The sequence below is a fragment of the Miniopterus natalensis genome, chromosome X, assembly GCF_054644295.1.
Source record: "Miniopterus natalensis isolate mMinNat1 chromosome X, mMinNat1.hap1, whole genome shotgun sequence".
Classification (NCBI taxonomy): Eukaryota; Metazoa; Chordata; class Mammalia; order Chiroptera; family Miniopteridae; genus Miniopterus; species Miniopterus natalensis.
Window position 1 is genome coordinate 72,453,076 of NC_142103.1, and position 18,856 is coordinate 72,471,931.

General features: G+C 44.7%; 1 protein-coding gene across 1 annotated transcript in view; it reads right to left on the reverse strand.

Moving 5' to 3' along the window:
- Window positions 1-838: 838 nt before the first annotated feature.
- Window positions 839-18,856, reverse strand: part of LOC148090566 (protein FAM156A/FAM156B-like) — a 58,364-nt gene continuing 40,346 nt past the window's right edge. The window contains 1 exon segment of the mRNA XM_087813387.1: window positions 839-2,535. The gene's annotated coding sequence lies outside the window, so the exon portion shown is untranslated.

Consider the following 18,856-nt stretch of genomic DNA (forward strand, 5'->3'; position numbering starts at 1 on the left):
CTCCTACGGGAAATCATCCCCAGGTTTGGCCTGCCGCTGAGCATCCACAGTGACAACCGACCAGCCTTCGTAGCTGAAGTCATCCAGGCCCTTGGCATATTGTGGAAACTCCACACAGCCTACCGCCCTCCGAGCTCAGAGAAAGGATAGGGCATGAACCGTACCCTTAAGGAAGCATTAGCCAAGTACAGCCAAGAAACCGGTCTCCCCTGGGTAGACCTATTACCCCTAGCCCTGCTGCGTGCCCGCTGCACCCCTGGAAGATTAGGTCTCTCCCCTTTTGAATTAGTATATGGAAGGCCTCCCCCAAGTTTAGGAAGCATCCCGGGGGACCTACATCAGGTAGGAGACAGGAGTCTGACAGAGCAACTCCAGGCCCTAGGAACCACCCGTGAGAGTTACAGCGGTACGTAGTTGAAAGAGCCCCCATTCCCTTAGGAACCCCGGTACACCCATTCCAGGCCTGGAGACCTAGTATGGATCAAGGATTGGAAAAAGGAACCCCTCAGGCCACGCTCGACGGGACCCCACACCATAGTCCTCACCACCCCCACTACTCTTAAGGTTACAGGTATCACCCCGTGGGTCTATCATTCCAGAGTCCAGAAAGCCCACGACGCGCCTGAAGAGGGACACTCAGATGACTGGAAGGCCGACCCAGACCCAGATGACACCCTCAGGATCCGGCTAAGGTGAACAACTACGTGACGGACAGTGGAGACCTCTGTGGTTCCTGCTCCTAGGTGTACTTGTCACCCTGATCTTCGGACTCGACCTCGCTGTGACTGCCCCTCCTAATCGGACCGTACTCCCTAGAATTGTACTGTTTATTGTTGGCTGTCCCCGGGCATCATGTATGCACTCACTCTGCTTCTGCTCCTTGGGACCCTGGTGTGCTCTGAGGCCCCCACCATGCCTCAGTGTAACTGTAAAGAAAGGGTAAGAGGCAACTGGGCGGAACATACAGCCTACACATACATGCCCGCTGCCTGTTACCAAATTAGCCAGGCTACCCTGTGCACCGACCACAGTAAGAAGTATTGGACCGGGCAGATTTCTACTCACACTAACAACTGCGGGAAATATGGCCACAAAGGAAAGAGAGTGTGTTGGACCTACCTTACTCATTGGGGAATGTCAGATGGGGGAGGAGTCCAGGATCAGGCCCTCGAGGCTCAGATCCAGAAAACCATGCAGAAGACCATAGACACCTTGAAGGGCCTACATGACGGGACAGGACACAGGGACCCTAGTCCCAGGCAGTTGGAATGAAACTCTTAACGATGAGAATCAGACAGCACTCCTTGGGCCTGCTGTACGGGGGGTCCAGGTGAACCCCACAAGTTCCAACCTCACATGCCTTGTAGCCCTGTGACAAACTCTAACCGTACCATATAGACTATGGTAGGGATCCCCCAGACATGTGTTCACTGAACCAGACTCTTGCACAGGAAACACTCTGTGCACCACTAGAAATCTTCTTCCTTTGTGGCACCTCAGCCTACAAATGTCTAGAGATGAACTGGACGGGAATCTGCATAAAGGTCTTTCTCACCCCTGACATCTCGATCCTCACAGAGCATGAGTTCGAAACTGCCTTAAACCACCCGGCCAGGTCCAAGCGGGCAGCCTTTATCCCTCTTCTGATCTTGGCTGGTATAGCAACGGGAGTAGGTACAGGAGCAGCTGGGCTAGGGACCTCGGGAGACTTCTACCATAAACTGTCACAGGAGCTCAATGATGACATAGAAAGAGTCGCCGACTCTCTCTCGTGTTCCTCCAAAGCCAGCTAAACTCCCTTGCAGCACTAACTCTCCAGAGTAGAAGAGCCCTTGACTTACTGACTGCAGAGAAAGGTACATGCATTTTCCTAGGAGAAGAATGCTGCTACTTTGTAAACCAGTCAACAATAGTAATTCCTAAAGTAAAAGAACTCAGAGCAAGAATCAAACAACGTAGGGAACAAGATGTCGCCAGAGGGTGGTGAGGATTAGAGCAATGGTCCTCCTGGCTACTCCCCCTCGCGGGACCCCTTGTCACCATCCTTTCTGTCACAATAGGGCCCTGCATCCTTAACCTCCTAATGAAGTTTATCGAGAATTCAGTCTCCCCCCTAACCACAGCTAAGATTCTGGCCTTACGTGGGCACCGGCCGCAAGATCACCTAGATGACGCGCTCTGAAGCATGTCTCAGGGGCATCAAAGGGGGACTGACAGAGAAGATTTAGTTTAAAGGTGACCGGGTCTTCCCCTGCTTCATCTGGCCACATTTCCCCCAGGCGACAAGCTGGATAGAAACTTCCCAATAGAAGGCTCACCCCACCCTCATTTTAAGCAAGTTCTGGCCTCTACAGAGATGGAAGTATGTACCTTATATAACCTCTTACCTGCTCATGTTCGGGGCTCAGACTTTGGCGTTGGACTCCTCTGGGTCCGCCGGCGTTAAGTCAAGTCTCCTGGACCCAGAGCCTCCGAGTGCCACTTGGTCTTTGTAAGGTGAACGTCTCTGGTTCCGGAACGGGGTGGAGTGGGAACCTGGTGAAAAGTGGGGACATCTCTAGTTTTCTCAACAATAAAGATGGTTTCAAAAACACAATAGGCTGATGAAAGGATTCAGATTTACTTGTCTACGAGGAGACAATGTAGATTAATTAAATTTCAGTTTTCCTTGCTTCAAGCCCTGTCTCAGAAAACTTTTTCTCTTCCCTGGTGCACCTATTTTGTTAGCTCCTATAACCCTCAAAATGTAAAAAGCAAAAAGGCCCACAAAAACAGCTCTGAAAAACTCCATTGCTAGAAAGAGATTGCACCAAGCCTGGGAGCGATAGCCAAGCTGAACCAATTCCCAGCCATTCCAACCACACATTTTTGAGAGTTACAAGACACTGAAACCTCAGCAATACCATAGTCATGGACCTGTCTCTTTCCCTGCACACGGACCTCTCATCCCTTTACCCTGTACAACCTCCATTTTGTTCCAGCTCAGAGAGTGACCTGATCTTATAGACACAAACATCAGCTGAATGAAGCCACTAACCTCTCCTTGAAACTCTTTTACTAGATTTTTCCTCCCTAAGTTCTACCACTAATTTCACCCTGATTTTCTAGCGTCCAAAGGAAATAGCTCTAGGAGATCACTTGCACGAATTACAGTCACTACTGGGTGGATACAAACATTTCAAGGCAAGAACGAGTGTTCCTGATAATGAGATTCCAGGGAAACCTCTCCCCTCAGTCATCATAGCGTTCATGTTATACAGACCCCATGAGCAGTTATCTAGCAGTTTTCCTTCTCATCTGTTAAATGGGGATAATTATACTAACCTAAAAGAGAAGGTTTCTGTCATAAATGGCATCATACTACATACAAAGGACTTAGAGGAGTGCCTGACACAGTGTATTCTCAATAAATTTCAGTGACATGATTTTGCGCAGCCAAGAGCACAAACTGTGGAATCAAAATTTTAGGGGGACTAAAGAATTTCCCTACACCCTTGGATTACAAACAAAGGGTGTCTGTGCCAAAATAATACAACCACGCATTCCATTAGATAACAAATATTAAAAAAGTATGAGTTTCAATTTGAAAAGATATTTTGCGGAAAAGTCAATAAGCAAAAATATGGAGTCAAATTTCTATACAGTTTCATTGTTTCAGTGATGCTGCAGTCCATGCACTTATATACCCCAGCGTACAGTCTAGTGTTTGGGAAAAGGGAGCAAAATTCAGTGGCTTTAAAAATGATGGAAGTTCTCTTTCAAGGAATCTTTTCATTACCACTAGGGCAGGAAGAGTAACTTGAGAGCCTTGGGGACCTAGGCTTAGAGCTTATTTTAGTGCCTGGTACTCCTGAGGGCGGCCCGGTCTATTCATCTTTATAATTTCATTCCTCTCCATGCTCCCTGTCATGTGGACTGAGCAATGAGAAAATCTAAGAGACCATGTAGTCCAGGGCACGCCATACTCCTTGTCAAAGTAAAACAAACATTTCCTGGAAAGAATTCCAATACATACCAGAAAAAAGAGGAGTTTCTGTAGTGGCAGCAGGGGCTCTCACCACACCCTTCCCTAGATGTGCCCTCTGTTCAACCAACAGCTTAGCTTGAGTCTTAGAACTGAGGAAACAGCAGGCCCAGAAAGCAGAGACTCAGAGAGCAAAAACGGGAAGGCTGGCAGAGCTGGAACTGGGAGGGAGTTCTCTGGAGCCCTGGCCTAAAGCCCTGCAGGAGACCTCCAGGAAGAAAGTGTTAGGGAGGAACTGCATGTCCAATGAAAGGACACTCTGTGCTAAAGCAGTTGTCACTATAAATGAGATCAGATTATTTGTGTACACTACTTTGTAAATTGAAACATTTGGTAAGAAACATGGCCCTTTTTTTCAGTTATGTGAGAGGCCTGCGAGAGCAGCATCAAAAGTGTTCTGTGGACTTGAGGAGAGAAAGACCGTTGCAGTCAGACCAGGCTTGCTTCATACACACTACTCACTGTCAGATGTCACTGTTCCCAATTCCCATAGCATGTCGGTCACATGGGCCCTCAGTCCGTGTTCAGTTTGTTTTCCTTTATGCACCCTGGCCCTCATTACATGGCCCAAGTCAATCATCCCAGGTGGCAGGCTGGGGTGACTGTCGTTTTTAACCACTGGACCAAAGCACCTCATGTGCATAGGAGAACTGAAGTTCTAACCAAGTGAATATGCCGCAGGGCAGCTTCCCTCTGGAAGGACTCTCAGTGTATTGACAGGAGATGAAGACAGGGAGCAGCAATGAAAGATGCACCTTCTCTACCAAGGCCAGTCTGTGCTACTTCTTGTTCCCTTAAGTCTCACTTGAACTTTTTATGGAACGAAGGAAAGACCCCTGGAACTGGAAAGACCTGGGCTCTGTCCTGAGTGTGTCAGGCTCTACATGGCCTTCAATTAGTCAACTGACCAGCCTGAGGTCAGGGAATGTGATTTTTAGAAATGCTATTCACATAGAGAAATGCTGACGTGCAAAGGCCCAGATCAAAAAACAAACAAACAAAGAAAAACACGCAGAAAACTTCTTGTATATTATAATCTAGGAATAGGGAAAGAGATCTTATCTATACATAAAGAAAAATGACCAGAAAAATATAATTTGAAAACATTTCCCAATATTTACTCAACATCCCCTAAATGCTAGGCACTCCTGCGGGTGCTGAGGGAAGGGGCAGCAGACATGCACTGCAGCCCCTGCTCTCCCACAGGGGCTGTGCTGCCGTCTCTGGATCACAGGTCATTACATATTCAACTTAAGATTGACAGAAACTTTTGATACGTTGCAATGTCTCCATTATTTTTCAATCAGATAACTAAAAGTGTAAAAACGACTTTCGAAAATGTATAAATGAATTTAAAAAGAGGAGGTTGAAGTCACGATGCAAATATAAACCTTAATATGTTTAAAATGCAACTTTTGTTTGATCAAAAATCTCTAAGAAATTGAGCACAAAATACTTTGTGTGTGTGTGTGTGTGTGTGTTTAGGCTGTTGTCATTTTTTTAAAATTTTATTTTTGCTTAAAATATTATAGATGTCCCTTTTTCTCCGCAATGACCCATTCCACCCTGTCCCATCCCCCTCCCCAGTCCCTCTCCCCATCACTGTCCCTGTCCTTGGGTTGTGCATATATGTATATAAATTCTTTGGTTAATCTCGCCCCCTCCACCCACCCGCCCTCTTCCATCCTTCTGAAATTCATCAGTGTGATCTATGCTTCCATGTCATTGAATCTATTCTGTTCATCAGTTTATTAACTTCCTTAGATTTCACATATAAGCGAGATCATGGGATGTTTGTCTTTCTCTGCCTAGCTTATTTCACTTAGCATAATATTCTCCAGGTCCATGCATACTGTCCCAAAGGGTACGAGGTCCTTCTTCTTTACATCTGCGTAGTATTCCACAGTGTAAATTTCCTACAGATTTTTTATCCACTCATCTACTGATGGGGACTTGGGCTGTTTCCATATCTTAGCTATTGTAAACTGTGCTGCTATGAACATCGGGGTGCATATATTCCTTATGGTTAGTGTTTCCGGATTCTTATGATATATTCCTAGGAGTGGAATCACTGGGTCAAAAGGCAGCTCTAGTTTTAATTTTTTGAGGAACCTCCATACTGTTTTCCATAGTGGTTGCACCAGTCTGCATTCCCACCAGCAGTGTACCAGGGCTCCCCTTTCTCCACATCCTTGCCAGCAGGAGTCCTTTTTTGATGGTAGCCATTCTTACAGGTGTGAAGTGGTACCTTATTGTGGTTTTAATTTGCTTCTCTCTGATGAGTAGCAACGGTGAGCATTTTCTCATATGTCTCTTGGCCATCTGTATGTCCTCTTTGGAGAAGTGTCTATTCAAGTGCTTTGCCCATTTATTAATTGGATTGTCTTCCTCTTGCTGAGTAGTATGAGTTCTTTGTGTACTTTGGAAATTAGCCCCTTATCAGAGATACATCCTTGACAAATATGTTTTCCCAGACCGTGGGGTCCCTTTGTATTTTTAGACTGTTTTCTTGAGCACAAAATACTCTTCATGGTCAATATTGGGTAATGGGACTGTGGTTTGAATTACTTTATTATATTTTATCTGCTCCTCAAGTTTTCTATAGTGAGGTTTGAGTGACTACCATAACTGAAGTATATATTCATAAAGGCCCAGAAAACCCAAAATGAACTGGAGAAAGACAATGAGAACCCCTTCAGAGAAGCAGAAATAAATGTTGCTAAGCAACCTAAGCAGCCGCTCAGAAGAAATGGCGATTTGAAAAGCATTGTTCCAGTGTATAGAATACCCAGGTTCACTGCCGAACCCACTGAGGGAGCAATTTGGCCACAATGGGTCCTGAGGTTTCTGAGGGTCAGAATTTCTGCAGTAGAGAAAAGAGTATAATAATTTTTTTCAAACAGGAAAGGAGGGGAAGAGGAGGCTTGCGTTGATACCTGATGCAACACTGCCCTCTGCAGTCCACAGAAACTTAAGGCCGCAAACTGCAGGGTAAATTAACCATCAGGGCTGACATTTTGTTTGCCTAAGAGGCTCCTTGGCCTGCAGACTTTGCGTTGGAGGTTGAGAAGTATCGATAAAAGGACAAGAGCCTGCAAAAAAGGCCCCAGGAGGCCTCATCCCTAGTGCCATCCAAAGTCCAAGTTAATCCGAAAGCGGTGTCTAGTTGGTGCTGGGCTCTGAGTGCCCGGCCGCCCGCCCGCCAGCCCGCAGGAGCTCATTGCACTCAGGCAGGCTACCTGCCAAAGTCCACTGGAGGTTTAGGCCCGGATCCCGCTGCAACCTATCAGTTTACGGGTCTGAATCAGGACGTCCAGGCCCTTTCTCCCCACTGCCTCAGGCGCCCCAGCGCTCCACCTGTGGCATCTGTACAAGCGCCGTTGTCATCCTCGTCCGGGCTCCCCCTCTTCCCCCACTGTAGAGCCCACAGCCTCTGGAGTAGGGCGGCGGGAAGACTGGCAGCAACTTCATTGAATCCTAGTGCGCATGCCCAGTACTGGCCAATCAGTGCGCAGCCTGGTCAGCTTGAGCTTCCCTTAAGGGCTTCCGGACTCCCAGCAGGTGTCGCTGTGATTCTAAGGGCGGGACTATGCAATTGACTTTACTGGGACGCATTGACTGGAACCTGTAGGTATATTCCCTAATTTTCCTGGGTCTTTTCATAGTCCCCCTGGGGTTCAGCCTTGGATCTCCTTGGTCTGCACGAGGAAATCGCGGAAAAGACGCTTTAGTTGCGTGATTGGGGGCCTTCAGTTCCTCTGATCAGCTGGTGTCTGTGTTGCACCTTGCAGCTGTCCTTGCTCACCTCTCCCCCTCCCTTCGCTGGTATAAAAACAAGGATAGGCCAATTTTTGTACAAGAAATGGCGCATTGTTTGCGAGATTAAGCGGGCCTGACTGATCTTGAGGCCCAGTTGCTCCCTTAGATGGTATCTCCAAACAAAACCTTGTGCCCTGGTTCCACTATTGGTATTTCGCCTTCTCAATGTTCCTCATTGGTTTTCCACAAGTTGTTTTGACCCTTTATCAATGTTCTTCAGATACGTTCATCATTCAAAACTCACTGTAGAAAATTTGCAGGACTGATTAAATATAATAATCTAAACCACAGTCCCATCACCCACCGTTGAGCATTAATATTTAGTGATGAATTTTGTTGAGAATTTTCATACCTTAAGGTGATTCGTAAACACAATGATATTTATATGATATTGCCACTTCCCCATAATTTATGAAACTGAGATTTTTCACATTAGTTACCTTTTGTAAAAATCATTTGAAAAGACTTGAGCATGTTTTCATTCATTTCTCTTCCTAAAAGTCCATGTAGTCTAAAAGAGTGAAAAATGATATTTAAAGGCTGACACAGAAATCAGAAATAACCCCTGACCTGTAATCTTCCCAAAGAAAGAGGTTGTATTTTTTGCTGTTTTTGCTCACCATTGTATTTTCAAGATGTCAAGAAAAGACTGCCCACTGCAAAAGAAACCATGAACCCACTGAAAAGACCACTTATGGAATGGAAAAACATATTTACAAACCATATCTGTGACAAGGGGTTAACATGCAAACTATATAAAGAGCTCATACAAGTAACAGGAAAAATCCAAGTAACCCATTGTAAAACTCAGTGAGTACCTGGATAGATATTTTTCTAAAGGGGTATAGAGAGGTCAACAGGTGCATGAGAAGATACTAAAGATCACTAGCTATTAGGAAATGCAAATCAAAATCACTATGAGTTATCAGCTCATGCCTGTTAATATGGCCACCATAAAAAAGACAAGAAGATAAATGTAGTAAAGATCAGTGCTAAACCTTTTGTTGGTGATAATTTCATAAGGTATATAAATAACAAATAACTATGCTGTACACCTGAAACTGATATAATATTGCACATCAACTATATGTTAATTTTCTTGGAGGAAATAAAAAATGCTAGTCTGGATGTGCAGTAAAGGCAACCCTTGTGCAATGCTGGTGGGGATGTAAATTGGTACTGACACTGTGGAAAACAGTAAGTATGATACTCAAAATATTAAAAGTATAACTATGATATGATCCTGCAATTCGGATTCTGGGAATATATCCAGAAACACAAACAAAAGAGGAAAAAGAAAACAGAAGCTTCAAAATATATGTGCATCCTCATGTTCATAGAAGCATTTTGTACACAGCCAAGATAAACAAGCAGCCTAAGTGTCCACTGATGGATGAGTGGACAAAAAGTTACAGCATGTATATATTCATACAAACACACACATAGGAAAATTATTCAGTCATTAAAAGAAGAGATCCTACCGTTTGCAACTACATGGATGGACCTTGAAGGGATCATGCTAAGTGAAGTAAGTCAGAGAAAGGTAAATCCTGTGTGATTTCACTTATATGTGGAAATAAAAAAAAAAAAGAGTCTTAGAAAAAGAGATTAGAGTTGTGGCTGCCAGGGGTGAAGGGTGGGGTAAAGGGAAATTGGAGGAAGGTGATCTAAAGGCAGAAGGTTCAGTTATAAGCTAAATAAGGACGAGGGATGTAATTACAACAGTATGACTAGCTAACACTGCTGTATGATACCCTCTTCCCCAGTGAGTCTCTTATTTCATACTAGTGTTGGGGGCAAGCATCTGATTTCTTTCAGGTTCTTCTCTTTGTAAATACTTATTGTTTCATAATCCTGGGATCACACTGTATGAACGACTTCGTACCTGGCTTGTCCTCCTTTTTCATTTAGCACTATGTTGTGAGAAATAACTGTTTTTACATGCTTTGGAAAGTTTTGCTGGAAAAGAAAACAGCCTCGAAACATAAAAGAATCCCATACTCAGGGAAAACATATTTGCCAAGGATCTATATGATATGAGGCTAATTTCCAAAGTGTACAAAGAACTCATACTACTCAGCAAGAGGAAGACAAGCAATCCAATTAGAAATGGACAAAGGATCTGAATAGACACTTCTCCAAAGAGGACACAGAGATGGCCAAGAGACATGAGAAAATGTTCAACTTCACTAATCATCCGAAATGCAAATTAAAACCACAATGAGGTATCACTTCATGCCCGTCAGAAGGGCTGCCATCAACAAATCAACAAATGACATGTGCTGGCGAGGATGTGGAGAAAGGGGAGCCCTAGTACACTGCTGCTAGGAATGCAGAGTGGTGCAGCCACTATGGAAAACAGTATGGAGGTTCGTCAAAAAATTAAAACTGGAACTGCATTTTGACCCAGTGATCCCAATTCTAGGAATATATCTTAAGAATCCTGAAACAGTAATCAGAGAGAATATAGGCTCCCATATGTTCAAAGCAGCACTATTTACAATAGCTAAGATCTGGGAACAGCCTAAGTGCCCATCAGTAGATGAGTGGATAAAAAGCTGTGGGACATTTACACCGTGGACTACTATGCAGCTGTAAAGAAGAAGGACCTCGTACCCTTTGGGACAGTATGGATGGACCTGGAGAATATTATGTTAAGTGAAATAAGTCAGGCAGAGAAAGACAAACATCACATGATCTAGCCTATATGTCGAAACTAAGGAACTTAATAAATTGATGAACAGAATAGATTCAATGACATGGAAGGACAGATTAGACTGACGAATGTCGGAGGAATGGAGGAGGGCGGGTGGGTGGAGGGGGAGAGATTAACCAAAGAATTTATATGCACAACGCAAGGACACGGACAATGGTGTGGAGAGGGACTGGAGAGGGGGATGGGACAGGGTAGAATGGGTCATTAGGGAGAAAAGGAGACATCTGTAATACTTAAAAAAAAAAAAAAGAATAAAAAGTTTTGCTGACCCTTTGACCCTCTTCCCAAGAGAGTCTTTTATTTCATACTGGTGTTGGGGGCAGGAAAGCATCCTGCAAAGCAGTGTGCAATCAGCAGTGTCTGACTGACCTTTGGGGCCCTCTGTAAGGAGCCCTGAGACCCTGAACAAGCCACTTCTCCTGGGTGCCTCAGTTTCCACAGGTGTAAAAGCAGGGCGGTAACAGTATCTGCTTACGGGTGGAGGCCAGCAGAAAGCACCCAGCAGCTCGTAGCTGGGCCCTTGCAGAGCTCATGTTCTCGCCGGGGCTGCTGTCTCCAGTATTCCCTGTGATGTGTGTAGTCTGTACGCAATTCTCAGCCAGGAGACCGAGTGTGATAAAAGGTACTCTTTAAATTTACTTACAACAGTTATCTGTTCAATCACCCATGTCTGCTTTGTGGTGGAGAACTCACGAATGCCTTGGAGGGACATTCAGAGAAGGAGATATACATGAGGAAAGCACATTGATCCCTTCCTCTGAGATATCCTCCCAGAAAATGAAAAGTATATTTTTGTACATACATATTTAACCATCTCTGACTGCTTGTAATACATTCTCAGAAGTAGATATAGTGGATTGAAAGGTGTGAACATTTTTAACGCTCTTGCTGGCCACTACAAGAAAGAGAAATCCGTTTTTCTTGCCACCAGCATCCTGTGAGATTCTTGTTTCTCCATTCTCACACCAGCACTTATTCCTGGTTGGAAAATGATGAGCTTATTGCTTTTAACAGATATATATATAAACTGACCCCCATTCTGTCACATATGGTGCAAATACTTTCCCTGGTTTTTTACCTTTTAATTATGCATGTGGCTCAGATTCACGGATAAATTCATTTTTATGCAGTCACATCTAGAGCGACCTGCTTTCCTGCGCGGTTTTACTCTGTGGCCCAAAGCTGGCAAGGCCCTTGCTCATCTACCTCTCGTGTCATCTTCATCCCTATTCTTTCTGATTCCATTCCCCTGATGAAACTCCCCACTAAAGAGTGTCAAGGACCCAAAACAAATGAAAATTCACAGTAGCCAACACAATAGATGGGATTTCACCTTCCCAGGCCCTAAGGCACATGTTTTTCTGTGCTTATGGACTAGCGGTGTTAGCAGACATAGACCCTCTTCTATAATCTGGCTCATTTGGGGCTTGAGCTTTCTCTTACCAAAAATGTCCTACTGCACCGATTCGGATTCAGTAGGTCGCCCAGGCATGAACATTACTTTAAACTCCACACATAGAGGCCGAGGTGCCAGCTGTGGGAGCAAAATTCATCTTCAGAACAGATGGCAGGGGCCAAGCATTGGAGGGGTTGGTGTGGGGCAGCCATGAGATGATTTTACCTCAAAGAAACAGATGATGGCAGGGCTTCCATTACAGAGGTAGCTCCCACTTACTGGAATTATTCTCCTAATTCCACACTAAAGGTCACTTGAGTTTGGCACAGAAGACCTGTATGAAATCTACTTGTTTTGTGAGTCTTCCAGCAATCTGACTTGGCCTCCTGGGGAGGGCCACCTGCTTCCTCGATCCTGTCCAGTGGGGCCCGGAGTTTACAAAACCCACTGAGAGGATCTGTGATATAGTCACTGCATTATTTTCCCCTCAGGGCATAAAGGAAATTCTTCTGATTGTTGTCACTTGGGAATGTAGCCATAGGAAATTGTAACCCACCCCACCATCCTTTTGACATTCTCCCTGTAAATGTAGCTTGTAGATAAACAGCGTGTTTGGGCAAGAATCCTAGGAACTACCTTCAGAAGATACAGACTCTGACCTTCAGCCATAGAACCAGGATGAAGACCAGGGTGACACTCACCAGACCATCACCTGACCTGTTTCAACATCCTTATGGGGATGGACTGGCCACTATGAAGAGAACGTTTCAACTCCCTCCCCTTGAATTCTTTGCTCTTCTTTCCCTGTCCCTCCTTGTAAAATCCTCTGCCTGCACTGAGATGTGGTGGCCATGTGAGGGTGGCTGTTTGAGGGGAGACCCCATTGTCTCAGGGGTCTGACACTCGAACAGAACTCTCTCCTTGTTCACCAGCATCTGTCTCATGAGTTTACCTGTCTGTGGTCAGGAAATGGAATTTTTAAAAAGGATAATGGCATAGACAAATGCTTACTTGCCAAGGGCCAAATTCAAAAGAAACCAACAAGTAGAAAACTGTACATGATAATCAAGGACTAGGAAAAGATGTAATAGATATATAAGGAGAAAAGTAACATTTGGAAACATTTTGCAGTATTTCCTGAGCATCCCTAAATGGTTGGTACTGCTCCACATGCTGAGGGAAAAGAGTGCAGCGGACACGCACTACAGGCTGCTCTCCCAAAGGGGCTGTGCTGCTTACCTTTGGATCACAGGACCTGGCATCTTCAATTTAGGATTTACAGAAACTTTCAACAGTTTGCAAAATGTCTTTTGGTCGCTAGATCCCAAGCCCTGGTGGGGGTACAGGCAGGATGGAACCTATTGTAGCCTCTCGCTCTCATCTTTCCCCCTCTTCCTCTCTCCTCCCCTTCCACACTCTCTGAAAAGCAATGGAGAAAATATCCTAGAGTGAGGATTTAAAAAAGGAAAAAAGAAAATCTGTAAGAAAGTGATCACAAAATATTCTTAATGCTCAATATTGGGTGATGGGACTGCAGTTTTTATTATTATATTTTATCTGCCTTCCCAAGTTTTCTACAGTGAGGTGACTCATAACTGCAGTCTGTATTCATAACGGTCGTAAATCCCAAAGTCGGTTGGGGAAAGGCAATGAATATCCCGTTTAGAGATGCAGAAACAAGAGTTTCCAAGCAACCTAGGCAGCAACTCCGAAGAGAAGGCAGATGAAAAGCAAAGCGCTCCGTGTAAGGACTAGAAGCTTCCAGTGCCCAACCCGCTGAGGGAGTAATTCAGCCAAGATGGCGGGTGAAGCTCGGGAAGGAGCGACCAATGAGAATTGAGCCTCGGCCCATTGTTTTCCAGTAGGAAGGGCGGGGAGGAGGAGGCCTGTGCAGCACGTGAGGCAACACTGCCCTCTGCAGGCCACAGAAACCGAAGGCCGAAAACTTTATGAGAAATCACTGTTCCTACCTGCCATTTCTCGCTGGTCAGAGACCCGCTGGCTGCTGAACGGAAGGGGGATGATGACAAGTACCAGGGAACCGAAAACAACCCGCTCACGGAGCCCCACCCGGCGGCTTCCACAGTCCCTTCAGAGGAACCAGGAGCTCGCAGACCCAAGGTGCTGCACCCTGATCCGAGCGTTTCTGGGCATGCGCAGCGAGTGCAGTGAGGTCGCTGCCAGCCTCCCTGCCAGCCTCCCTTGAAGGTTTTCTCTGGGATCTGGACAGAGTGGGGCAGCACTGAGGATGGGGTTTTCTTGCAGACCCATTTATGCTTAGAACCCCTGCACATCCGTCCTCACTGTAAAGCATCTCCTTTGAGGCTCATGCCAACTCTCCAACAGTCTGTCACCTATTCAACATCCTCAGAATCCTGAAGGATTTCTTCTGCCAGCATCTGGGGATGTTTTGCCTTCTTTGGGGACAGTAAAATATATACTGAAATGCAAACAGCCCTCTGCTTCTAATACCCATGTCTTGATTCCTTGGGAACCAAGCCTCTAGGAAGTGTAGACTGCAGTAGATTTCCCTTTCTGCTACCTCTCCATTCCTCCTCAGTCAACGTTCAGGAGAGATGAGTGATGCTAAGCGCAGGAGTGAAGCCCCTGAGCAGGTGGAAGACAGGGGATCCTGAGCACAGGGGAGGGCTGGCTGCAGTCATGAGCAAGCATGCCCAGGAGCAGGGGAAACGTCTGGGCAAAAAAGGCCGATTGTGTTTGGGAAGCTCTGTAAATTCACCCGTCTTCTCATTGTTTTTGTGTTCTCCATTAGAATGGAAGAGCGTTGCTGGAGGGTTACCTAGTGTTGTAGGTGGGAGGAGGGTGCTTGTGAAAGACAATGGTCTCTGGGTCATGAATTTAAAACGAGGTGTAAGGTTACAATTGTTTTTACTCAGGTGCTCACTTACAGGCCGGGGTTGTATCCGTGACTCGGGCACAGTACGAGGGCATAAATGGGGGGAGATTGGAGTAAGAGGTTGTGTAAGATGGGGAGTTTATAGCCCAGGGAGGGTGGGCAAGCAGCAACTTGGTGGAAGGTGAGGAAGCCTGCGGGGTCCACACTTGAGGCCCCCAAGAGTTTGAAGATTGCTTAAGCAGAGAGATTTGGAGGGAGCTGGCTGAGTCTTGCACAGTATTGATCTGTAGACAGAGGGCAATGCTAGAGTGGACATCATGGAGGGGCAGGGGATTTGAGGCATGACCCTGTGGAAGGTGATCCTCATGTGATCAGGGAGAACAACCCTGAAGTTGGAGAGGCTCCAAGGTTGATGGAGTCAGGCTTCTGGGCCCTGATAATACCAGGAGGTTCTCCAAGAATGAGGGTTGAGAGGAGGTAGGTGATTGTGCCAAGGAAGCAGTATGTTCCCTTGCTAAGGATGGGTGAAGGGGGACCAGGGAATTTGTACAGCCTCATATGTGAGGCAGATTGGGCAGTTGAGGCACAGCATCTGGACATCACAGTTCCTTTACTTCGGCTGACAGTTTGCAACAGGGTCACAGAGAAAAGTTCTAGCTGAGAGCTGGTCAAGGACTAGCATTGCCTTACTTTTTCTCCAAAGGCAGGTTTAGAACCCTGCAAAGGCCAAGCAGCTCTTCGTCCCCTGGTAGGTTCTGTGTCCTGGGACTTCCCTTATTGTGGACATAGCTTCCTTGGCGGGACTGAGGAAGAGGAGGTGTTAGTGTTGTTTTGTAGTAGTTCCTGGGGTCATCCCTGAGGTTTCTGACCATCACTGTCATCAGGTATGGTGTCCTGATATGTCATCTATAGTGTTTTGTTTTCTGTGACATCCAGCGAAAAACAAGTTTTCCTTCAAGAATGATGGGTCTGAGTTTCTCTGGTCAGAAGGTGGCAGTGTGGAAACATAAAAATTTTCCTTCCCCCTCCTTTTGTGTTTGAAAAAAATTGCATGAAGCCATTTCTGACAGAATTGGTCAATTGTGTCAACACAGGAGCCGGTTTGTTCCTCCCTGGGCTGAACTGCTCTATTCTTCTTGGTTCCTGAAAACTTGGACCTTAGTTCCTCAGCATCATGTATTTCTGATTCCCCTAATGGTCTTCCCATTCTTTGGGTTTTATCTGTTTATTTTTCAGTTACCCTAGTCAGTCAAACCTCAATGTAGAATATTTGGAGGACCGGTAACATAAAGTAATGTAAACCACAGTTTTATCACCCACCAATGACCATTAATAGTTTGTGAGAAATTTCTTTCCAGGTCTGCCCATTCATACAGGTGTATTGCAGACAGAATGAGATGCCTGTTGCATTGAGGCTTCACATCTTTTACTGATCTCGGGTTTTTCGCATGAGTTAACTGTCCTCAAAACCACTGGAAAGGACTTGAAGAATTTCTATTCACTTCTCTCTTAGTAGTCTATGTAGTCAAAGTGAAAATGCACCTGGCTGTGTGCCTCAGTGTTTGAGCGTCCACCCATGAACCTGGAGGTCATGCTTTGATTCCTGGTCAGGCCACGTGCCCAGGTTGTGGGCTCTATCCCCAGGAGGGGCACACAGGAGGCAGCTGATGAATGATTCTCTCTTGTCATTGATGTCACTATCTCTCCCTCTCCTTTCCATTCTCAGAAAAAAACCAAAAAAAAGTGGAAATGTGATATTTCATAACTTAGATAGAAATAAGAAATAGCCTGTGATTCCTATCTCAAATTTAAATACCATGCTGTAACCTTCTTAAGGACAGGAGCTATAGTTTTGGCTTTGTTTTTGCTTAACACTGTATTTTCATTCTAGGAAATCCACTTGTTTCGTGTGTCCTCCAGCATCCTCACTTTATTGTCCTTATGGGTGAAGGCCAACTACGCCCTTGCTCCTGTCCACTGGGCCTGGGAATTTACAAAGCCCATTGAGATTTGTCATATGTTCATGCCAGTATTTTTCCCTCAGGGTGTAAAAGATATTCTTCCTATTGTAGTCATTTCTGAAGACAGAGAAAAGTCAAAAGAAAAGAAGAGTAATCACCCATGTCCCAACCACTTTCAACATGCTTTGCATATCATCTTCAGCTTTACATCCTTGGGATATTTCTGTATTCAGTATTGAATTGTGAAGATTTTATGGCTGACGTTAGGGCCTTCAGATATTTTCTAGAAATTCAACTTAATTTATACTGAATCAAATGTATATTTCACTACTCCTACATGCTTTTTGAAGTACAAAAAATAATGGTATGACAAACTTTTTGAATAAATCTATGCCAACACTCTGGACAATGTGCCTTGCACGGAATCCTACAAGTTGCGACATATTGCCATATTCCTTTACCCAGGAACATAAGGGCCTGCATTGTTGTATCGTGCAAGTATGGAGAATTAAATTTGACAATTTGCAAAGTTCAGATATGAAATGTATGTTGCATTATTTTGAAATAACTTTTTCATATTTGTGACATTCAATATCCTTTCATATATCTAATATACTTGATACTTATGTGTTTATTTTAAATCCTCTTTAAGTATAATAATTGATGAGAATACATATAAGGAGATTTAATTAATTTTAATATAAGTAAAATTAATTCACTAAGTCCATGTCTAATTTGCCTTCTTTCTCTTCATCCCTATAGGAATACCCCTTACCTGGGGCACCCAAGCACATCTAATCAAGCCCTGCAGTAGTGCCCTGTTCATCCAAGCTACGGACAAAGACAGAAGACTGAAGAACAGACAGCTCCTCCAACTCAATACACAGGCCTTCTTGACTCCATTCCTGAACCTTGTACATCCCTGGGCTACCCTCTGAGAAGAATCAGGTGAGAATGAAAGGACTTCATCTTGGCCAGAAGGTGATATTCTAAGGGAGTTCATCTTGTCTCAGGAGACACAATGAAAATCCTTACAACAGCCCCCATTCTTCCTTTCTTCAAGCCTTTTCTCCTTAAAATTGTATTCACTTCTCTTCCCTGCTCTACCTTTCTTGTTACTTCTTATAACCCTGAAAATGTAAACAACAACAAGGCCTAGAAAAACATCTCCCAAAGAACTCCTGTGGCAGCTGCTGGCATGGGACTGCACCAAGGACCCAAGAGGCATGAACTAGTTGAATCAATTCCCAGACATTCCAGTGACACATTGGTCACGGTTACAAGAAAGGGAAACCCGAGGAAGAGCACAGTCATGGACCTGTCTTCAACTCTGCCTGTACGTGGACCTCTCACCCCCTTTTGCTATACATGGCCCTGTTCCCCTTTCCCTGTACAACCTGCATTTGGCATCAGGTCAGAGTTACCTGGTGTTAAGTTGACCAACATGAGCTGAATGAAGCCGTTAACATCTATTTGAACCCCTTTTACTAGATTTTTTCTCTGCAAGTTCTACCACTAATTTCATACTACTTTTCTAGCATCCAAAGCAAACAGCTCTACAGGATCACTTGCATGAACTGCAGTCACTACTGGGTGGATACAGACATGTCAAGGCAAGCACCAGTGTTCCTGGTAATGAGATTCCAGGGAAAACTCTCCCCTCAGTCATCATAGGGTTCATGTTATGCAGACGCCATGAGCAGTCATCTCTCTAAGTAGCTATTTTCTTTCTCATCTGTTAAATGAGTATAATCATACTAACCTGCCAGGTAAGGTTTCTGTCATGAATGGCACCGCACTACGTACAAAGGACTCAGTGGAGTGTGTGACACATAGGATATACTCAGGAAATCTGAGCCACAAGTTTTTTTTAACACCAAAGAGCAGAACTGTGTAATCACAATATTCTGGGGGGTTGGACAGAGAATTTCCCTAGAATCCTTACATTACAAAGAGTGCCTGTGCCAAAATAACACAACCACACATGTCATCAGTTAACATATATAGGAAAATGGATGATTTGCTCTTTGAAAAAGATATTTTGTGGTAAACTGAAGAAGCTAAAAAAAAAAAAAAAAAAGGA